Raw genomic sequence first — 9920 nt, forward strand, 5'->3', positions numbered from 1 at the left:
TGTCGGCACTTCTGAGATACCACGAGGGAAAATATATACCACGTGGCATCGGGAGGAGTCTAATACGACCTCGTCCAGCCTCCAGTATATCCATTACCACGGGAATTAATGTTTTGAATTGAATAAACGTATATAGGGATCGTTCACCTCCGCGTATCAAACTACACACGCGTAAAAAAAAAAAAATAATGATAATCCCCGGACCGTATTGATACGTCGGAAGCGCTTAGCCTTACGTTGTGCATTAAATACACGCGGGGGCCAGGTGGCGGTCGTTTCATCGGTTCGCGCGAACGAGAAGCCCGCGCAGACAGCGAGCAGGTGACGTGCATAATGCGCGCCTCGAAGGAAAAGCTTACCTCGAAGTCGAGCTGTAAATCAAGGGACGCTCGAACGGCCGGATAATGCCACGGGGTAATGAGCCAGACTTGCAACGTCACCTCTCTCTCTCTCTTTTATTTCGCAGAAAGTTATACGAGCAAATATACATACGTATAGCTTCTGATGAGCATCCCGATGCGTTCGATCGCGAGGGATATCTGTACTCCGTAAAGAGCTATTAAAAGGGTTATTGATTGGCGCGCGTTCGAGGAATCGGCAGCGCCGATCGTTGACGTGGACTCGCGTTGGAAAATTATTGCTTTTCTGAGGGAACGTTGCGACGAGCAAAGATGAATGTGTCGAAGAATAAGCGAAGAAAAACAAGCTCACACGGTGGGAGCCGCGCTTTATATCAATTACCGATAAGCAGCGGGCCGAGAGCGTAATTAAAAGAAATCAATTTTTCACGCGCTCGCACGTAGAATCGAAAAACGATGGGCAGGCCCGATAATGCGCGCGAAAGCAACAATAAAATTAAAAAATCAAGCTAAGGTGTAATTTGATCGAGGCTGTGTTTTTCGCCCTGGACCCCAGAAAACGATTAAGATAGGGAATCTATTAGAGCCGTGAAAACGTTTCGCGAGCCATCGATCCCCGGCAAAACGCATCTCCCTCGAAAATCCATTACCATAGAGCACAGCCCGAGAAAATCGTTCGCTGCCTTGCAATAATAATTACCATCCGAAGCGCTCATCGTCCCTCTACGACCAAGCCATCAGCAGCTATACGTATACGAGAGGTACTCCGATAAGAAAGAAAACACAAAAATCACACACAGCCAACACGAGTAACGATGTGTTTCCCTTATCTCTTGAGTATATAAATATTAAAAAAAATACATACTCACGCTCTCAAGTACCCCACTCACGCGTATCATCCTCTGGAGAGCCTTGAGGTGCAAATAACCGATCGAGTTAGCGGGACCCCCCCCCGCTCTCGTACAGAGATCGATCTCGAGCGCGTTGCAAGGAGGGTCGTGAGGTCGGCCACTCGCATGAAAATTATTTACGCTCGAGATGCGTCCGATCTCGCTGTGCATTTAAACAATAATGTATATATAACGTGCGCGCGGCTCACACCACCGTGTTGTTTCCCACACACGGGAGTAGGGGACGCTAGGCGCGCGCGCTTATCGAGGGATGCCGATCGATCGGTCGTGCACCTCCTCGTCCAAAGCTTCCTTTTGCCCTCTTTATTTCTCGCCCCGGCTCCACCCACACGCGTCGCGTTAACCCGCTAATGCACCATTCTTTTCTCGCTTTCGCTCGACCCCCGCCCTCGATTCTTCCCCCCGTGGACCGATACGTTGTTATTATTCCCATATCACCGTCGTCATCTCCATCGGAGGCTCGTATTCAATACGCGCCGAGAAAGAGCTTTCGGTTTCGAGCCGATCTCCCCGTACATGTGTATAGGTGTGCGGGAGGCTCGCGGCGTAAATCATCCGGCGAAGAAGGTCCCTTATTAAAGAGAACGTGCATGTCGTTCTCGCTTTGTCCGCGCGGGGAGAGCCGAGACGCCCGAGCTCCGATAAGGGGATGCAATTATCACGAACGGGGGAAGGGAGAGCGGGAGTTGTTTCGCGCGTCACTCGCGGATGTATCAATAATTGAGAAAATGTGCGCGAATCTTTCGTGGGTATTATTCATTGGGCTCCCTATCGCTTTTTGTTTTCTTCGTTGGCGCGAGATTTGACGTTTCTCGGGTGAACCGAACGAAAGGTGGCACGGAATTTTTGGGTATATAACTCTTTGGTGGAAATGAGATTGAAATTACTTTCTCGTTGAGTTTTTGTTATCCCGTGAGATTCACTGGTGTACTTCATCTACAGAGCAGACAGTGCTAAAATATCCGAGGATTTTGTAAATAATTAAAAAACGAGCATCGTAATTTCGTAAATTAAAATGTCAAAGAAGTACGGAGTATATATGTATGCTTTCCACCATTTCTCTACAGCTGTCTGTCCTTGGGCGTGAAATTAATGGCATTGATCGTATATTTCAAAATGATTATCATCGATTACGACACTTTCTTTATTATTATTATTTTACTCGAGGTGCGGTGCTCTTCGACTTTTCACATTTCTCTTTATCCAAAATGATTAATGACGGTTCACCTTAAAACCGATGTTTAATGAGGCGAGACGCCGAAGGAAGGGAAAGGATCGAGCGACGACTCGGTGGTACACACACACCGTATACGTGAAACGAGATCCAGTTTGAAAAGAGGTATGCGCGCGGGAGAGCGTGTTATTAATATAAATACTGTTTAACCACATCTTCATCCAAGTCTCAAGTTTCTCGTTTGGCAACTCTTGGTCGAATGAGTATGCCTCATTGTTCACCATTGTAAATCACGAGGTGAAATTCAATCGTTGGCCTTTTCTCGAAAAACGCATCAACGGGTGTTGAAAAAAAAAGGCGTCACGATGCGAGATGTCCCGATGATTTTGTTCTTTGGATTCGGATTTTGCGCTCGTGGGAAAAGGCTACTTGAAGTGACACTAAGAACAGGGACAACCAGACGTCGTATTTAATTTGCGAGCGTCGTGATTTTAATTTCGCTATATGTTTAATTCGTGATGGGCGTTGGTGAGCCAACGTGGTGTGATGAAACTTTAAGAAGATTATCGGGGATATTGATAAATCGCACGTGACGTCTGCGCTATACTCATTTTATTTTATTTACTGGTAAGAGGCTTTGAGAAACTTATTTCGTAGCCTACAACTTTGGATAAAAGATAATACCAACTACGTGTTTGACCTATGTTTTTGGGGATTTTCAAATGAGTGGTGTTTTACGTCATCGTATTAGAATTTGACACGGAGGTTTAGTTCACACTATATTTGGGCATGGAAAATCAAATGGCAAAAAAACTGTAAGCTTTCGTAATACTTCAAAATACTGCTGAAAATTTTTCCTAAATAATTTGCCAGAAAAGAAAGAAACTCAATAAAAGTCCTGTATATACTTACACTCTGACCGTAGCTTCTCACTTGTACATAAGTTTTACCGGAGAAATACTGAATTTGTTATACAAAAATCCAGTTATTATTGACACTCACAGTGCTTATCACATCTCTGTTTACTACCAATTTACTCATCATAGCCTATGATCGTTTTGTTATCGTATGCTGCACGTGCCAATCCCTTTTTTGTTTATTTTTTGATAATTTTACTAAAAATACTTTAACATAGTTTGTCAAATAATTGAAGCAGAGCGTGGTCTGTTACAATTCTTATAAACTTCTTTATGTCTTTACAAATCTTCTAACAATAGCTGAATATTTCTCATCATAAATTGTCATTGCTAATGATTTTATCATTTTTTATGATTCCTCACTGTCACTCACATTTACTCACAACTGCTCAACACAGCTCAACAACCCTTTCTATGGTACATATTTTTTTCACAAGCTGGCTCACTATTTTTTGTTATTTTTTATCATGTATTATCACTGCTCATCACTATTCCCTGTTACCAATAACCTTTTTTTATAATTTCTTGTAATTTTTTATTACAAGCTGCATTATCATTGCACATGATTCAAGATTAGATTTAAAAAAAAAAATTAATTATTTCCAATCACAATCGCCGAACAGTTAAATTATTCAATCATTAACATAACATTGTTCTTTTGTTCTTTTTATTATAATATCGTTCAATCAATATGAACAAACAATCCTCCAAGTTGTTGGTCAATTATTAAAATAAGTGGATTCGTCAACTAACAAGCGTAAGTAATCGTCTACTACTATTAGCCCATTGTAAATCAATAATTGATATACCGCATAAAATGGCCCTTCCTCCTGTAACATTCAAAACAAGTCCTAGCGCAACAATATTGGCTGGCGACATAAAGTGGACATTAAGAGGGACCAGCCTGGGGTGTATTACGACAAGCCCCTTTGCAAACATTAATCTCGCGCGCAAAGTGAGGGTATTTTTCCAGGAAACGATCGACTCCCTTTCTTGTTTCTTCTCATCTACAAACGACTCGGTAAATACATATACAGGCCTACACGTATTTGCAAAGGAACGAGCGAGTCCAGAGAAGCTACTATCCGTCTTTGGCCATTTATGCACATACGTAATGAGAAAAGGCGACGCGACACGTGTACGTACGAGCTGCGCTAACAGACGAGCGCCTTTTTACGGGCTCCTCGGATATTGAAAACTTTCCTCTTATTTTTTTTTTTGTTCCTTCCTTCTTTTGCTCTTGGCTCGCGCATCATCTTCACGATGCGAAAAGGAGCGCGAGAGAGTCAGGGGCGGCGGGAGAAGGGAAGGAGGGGCGAAGATGGCAGATAAAAAAATTAATAGCTGCTTTTGGCAGCGCAGCCCCGGAGGAAAGGGGAGGCTGGGGCTCTCTTAACCGGCGGGAACAAATTTTATTACCAAATTTTATTCCGCTTATGCGCCAAGATTGCCGATAGAAGAGCAAGTGGGGGAGAACGGGCTAGCCTCTCTTGCAGCGCAAGTACACGATCGTCTACGATGTACGTACGTGCCGAGAGCATGTGTGAGTACGCGTAAAGTGCCTGGGAGTTGTGTTTCTTTGTTTTTTTTTTTTTTTTTTTTTTTTTCAAAGGACAAAGATAGAGCCAAATTATTATGGCTGCCGGCAATATATTTACAGCATCGTCGCTCCCTTTCTATCCTCCTCGCTCCATGTTTGCTTTATCTCTCCTCTTGCACCGATATCCTTTACTTCCACCGTTTCATTTTTCACATTTTTGGCGCACTTGATTTTGCATAATGCCCATACACGTACGTGAAGCGTCTCGCGAGCCCGAGATTTCGAAAGCGGGATTACCCAAGCGAAAGTCCAAAGATCGAATCTGTGCACGCGCGTGTAGGTACATCGAAGGGGAGGGGGGGGATAGGGCGGAGGGCAAAAACGGCCACTTAAAATTAATATGCGCGTGTTTTTCGACTGTTTTTATGTCCGAGGAGAGGTGAAATTTTTGCCCTGCACACGCGCAACGTGCCCGAGAAATTTTTCGATTGAATGTTTATGGTTATGGGCCCGGAGATATTATTTATTGTTCGGTCGGAAGGGGGCCCTCCCTGTGGTGGTGCATGGACGCGCTCGTGCGGCCTTTATGGATGATGATAAGACGACCGAGTTCTCGGGCTTGTTGCAACTAATATTCGATCTGGGAGGTAACTTTAACGAGTAGAATCGCCTTTTTTCTTTACTTATTTATTCGTCCGTATCTTGATTCCACCGCAACGCGTCCCTGCAGTCGTTCAAGAGCGAGCTTTTAGGGGCTGGATGGTTTTATTTATTGGGACCATTTTTGTCATTCCGGTTAACAGTTGATTGAACTATGCCGATCGAATCCCGATCGGTAAGACTGTCGTTAACAGCGACTTCAAAAATCCAAATTGTCCAGAGCTGGTACAAAAAAGAAAAAAAATCACTTCCAACGATGTTAGCTCCTTGGACGGCTTTGACCATACGGACAGGAGATTAAAGCACATTCGCAATAAACTCGATCTCCCTTGCCCGCGAGTCGTCAGCAGCAGTCAAAACGGGGATGAAAAAAAAAAAAAAAAAAAAAAAAACAAGAGGACAGAAAAAACGCTAAAGCGCGACAGGGCAAAGCCGACACATCTCGTAAACTTATTGAATAAAATTCGAGGCATTACTCCCGGAGCGGCTCTGGTCCGGATCGGCTTCGCCAGATAAACGTCATCAAACACGTACTTAAGCCAAAAGCAATCAGTACAGACGAGCGAGTCCCAGAGAGGTTCGGCAAGAAGAAGAGGAGCATAGTGACGCACATATCGACCCAAAGGCAGGCGTATATTATATGCCAGAGCACATGTATAGTATACATACGAAGGAAAGAAAAAAAAAAAAAAAGGGAGGAGGACCTAATAATTAAGCCTCTCTCGCTCGGTGCAGGTATTATCGTTTCTACGATTCTCCGGCACGCGCGTTTCTCGCACCTTCGCTGGTGCAATATTCCCGATAAGCATCTCCTCCTCCTCCTCCTCTTTTTATCTCGCACATTCAACGTACATAACACACGCGGAATATTCATCCTCGTCTCTTTTCGTGTGCTTCTCTTTCTCTTGTATGCAGTGCAACGATCGCAACTAAGAAAGCGAGCAAAGTTATGTTTACACGTTTTCCGATTGTATACGCGTGTGTGTACATATATATATATATATATTGGGCGCGCATACGGATTCGGAGCTGCTGCATAAAACAGTGACGTTTGATGGCGGCAAGCCAGCCAGTCAGCTCGGCCAGCCAGAGCGCAAGAGAAGTAAATCTAAGTTTTACGAGGCAGTACCGCCTCTTACTGGCACCTCCTCGAGCACTGCCCACAGTAATGCTCTCCTCTAAGTTGTTTCCTCCTCCTCCTCCCAGCCTTCCCTCTTTCTCCTCTCCCTCTTGCTTACCTCCTCCTCCTCCTCGTGTACTGTTGCCGCGGCAAAAAGAGAGAGCCGCGAGTTACTCGCGCCAACGCCGCGGCCGTACTGGCTGGCTCTTATACATTTAGGATCTACGGCCGCGCTCGTAATTCTCATAATAAATCGCCGATCCCCCCTCCTGGAACAACCGATTTGTGTGCGCGAGGTTATGCCCGCGTATGTGCACGCGCGTGCAAACCTTCACGGGCAGTATGCAATACCGGCGGAATGATAGGCAAGTATGTATATCCCGTGGGCCGTTGCTCCTTATATGATTCCTTGAACATGAAAATATGTGGGTATACCTTCCCTTCCTCTATTTACTTCGAGGAAGGAGTATTGGATGGGTCATCAGAAAAGACGTGCGGTATGATTGTGATTTATACGTGCACCTATGGCGGCTCAAACTGCTGTACGTGTCTGATACTGAGTTTTACGTTTGGTAAAAGAAACCGACGATTGTTATTATTATTGAAATCGCTGGGAGGTTTAAAAAAAAAATTGAAAGCAATCGATGATTTCGAGGAAGTTTAAAAAGGAACGATTGGAAATACTGCCTGTCTAGCGACACATTTCATTGGGAATGTGATTAATGGCATTGGCGTTTTGCCATTTGATTTGCGCAATAGGGTCCCATTAACGAGATTATTGCTGTATTAGGATGCCTGGTAGTCGCGATCGTATCTCGTTGACACACTGACAACTTCATCATCGCAGATCGATGTAATGGTTGAGAAAATCGATCGAAATAAATCTCGGAAGTGGTCCGAAATTACCGGTGTCCGCCGATCACATCGGTACGCTCGGATCGATCTTTATTCCAGTGATTACCCTTCGCACGCGTGTGTTATTATTTCCACCGTGTGGCTCAGATATACGTATATTGAATTGCATTCCACGCTGTGATTTCCACTATTCTCCCAAGCGATAGCCTCCTTCTCGCTTTTTCGTGAAAAAAATCGATAATTACGAGCGCAGTCTCTTCCACAATTTATTGAAAGAATGCTCGCACTCGTCCATTATCCGAGCTCCCATCCGACCCTCGGGAGGAGAAAAAGCCAAGAACGAAATAACTATGCAGCGGCCCCACAAAACGGTACGGGGGAGTCGCCGACTCGCGTGCGCACAATGCACTCGGCTCCGTGGGTTAATATAGTTATTACCGATCGGCTCCAAAGACGACGACGACGACGACGACGACGAAGAGGAGGTGGAGGATACCAGAATACACACAAAGCTGGAAGGCATAGGTATACAAAAGAGCACGCAAGAAAGAGGAACAAGAAGGGAGAGAGGGCCGTCGCATTAAAAACCAATTTTTCGAAAAATAGGCCACGGGCCTAATAACAAGGTGCCCCGGCTAATATCTGTGCAGCGGATGTTTCTGTGACTCGTGGGGAGCTCGATTCCACCATCTCATGGATACCATTCTTACCCTCCTAAAAAAACTTGGTGCTCTCGTATTTTTCAATTAAGAGCTCCCGGCAATGATTTCGATATGGGAAGGGTTTGCGCCCGAGGTATATGCACACATCAGCTATATGCTACGGCAGCTGTCAAACGAGGAGGCCTCGAAGCCGATATGCTTCCTCGGTTCCTCCTTCGAGGGCTCCTGATCGATCTTTGAAAAGCAAATTATGTATGGATACTCGGAGCAGTCCGGTTATTAAGGATGAGCCGGGTCGGGTTGATCTATCGCGTGGGAAGATGCTGAGAGGCAAAGGAGGTCCTTGATTATGGAGGTGTTTTTTTTTTTTTTTCGTCATTCGTGATTGAATTTTATTTAATATTTGGCCAGTGTGTTTACCCAGCTGTGGTTACATTGTTTTTGAGGTTGTTACCATGCATTTAATTAGAGAGCACGTAACATCTTGCTAAACGAGCTGGGAAAACGATTTGTAAATCAATTATTAGATTCCTTGTTTGCAGAGCCAAACGAGACACATATTGTAAAATTTTGAAACTCGTTTTCCCAAGAAGCTAAGAGAAGAAGAAGAAACCGGTCTTCCGAAATTCGACCAATTACGTGTATTTTTAGAGTAGCCAAACACTACCCGGACACCAGTCCTAAAAGGTCTATGAACGTGCAGCGTCATATAGCTACCGATCGGCTGTAAAGAGAAAAGAAGGAAGAGGATAAAAGCACACGTTTTATTCCTGCAAGAATTTTGTAAACAATAGTGGAAAAAAGAGCATATAAATCTGTCGGACGATGGAGTTGTTAGCTTTTACAGCGTCTTTCAGCTCTTATTTACAACTATGATCCAACTACCGCTGGTAGAGATACAATTACTGTGTCACTGTATAGAATATCTTTAAAATCTAGGGAACAGCAGCTGTATCGGTTTTCGTAACCACTGTGATCTCGGGATGGTACAGGTCTGAGCCTGTTTATTTATTGGAAATTAATACCTGTCTCGATAGTATATGGTAGGTATATTCACCCCAGATTCTCCATCGATGAAAATTGTAAGCGGAATCGATTGCTTTTAACAATAGCTCCTTTACGATTGTGTGGATCATAATAACCCCGCAATTGAATATAGAAAAACTCTGCCTATCGCCACAAACGTAGTTTTACCTTTTGATTTAATACATCACTAATTGAACTCTAAATCAGGAAATTTCCATCGTCGCTTTCCGATTTTCATCTAATGAAATAATAGATCCTCAGCTACTTGCAGTGGTTTTTTCAACCCACAATCCGAGGCCTGCAGCGATTCCGATGGACTGTCACTTATTCACGCTTGCAGGCGAGGACTAACTGCACGTATGCGCTTCAGTTTTGGCGTTTAATCGTTTGTAGCTGCTGCTACGACTACTGCCTACACTTTGTAATATAAATTTCTATTAATAGCGACGGAGCTTTGGCCGATATTGGCGTTCAAAAACAATCGGCCATTAAATCGAATGGTCCCGTGGCAGATAATAACCGGCCAATAATAATCGGAACGCATGCATGTGCAAGCAAACGCGTTCACGTGTACGTGTAACATAAATACTTTGATCACAGAAAGAAAGAGATAGAGAGGGAGAAAGGGCAGGGGGTGGAGCGCAGCATATTAGTGAGTATCACTGAGGCTAATGAGAGGCCAATTACAGAGTGGGT

Source organism: Copidosoma floridanum, unplaced genomic scaffold (genome assembly GCF_036245765.1).
Source record: "Copidosoma floridanum isolate Cflo_tuat_1 unplaced genomic scaffold, Cflo_Japanese_pri ptg000029l, whole genome shotgun sequence".
NCBI lineage: Eukaryota > Metazoa > Arthropoda > Insecta > Hymenoptera > Encyrtidae > Copidosoma > Copidosoma floridanum.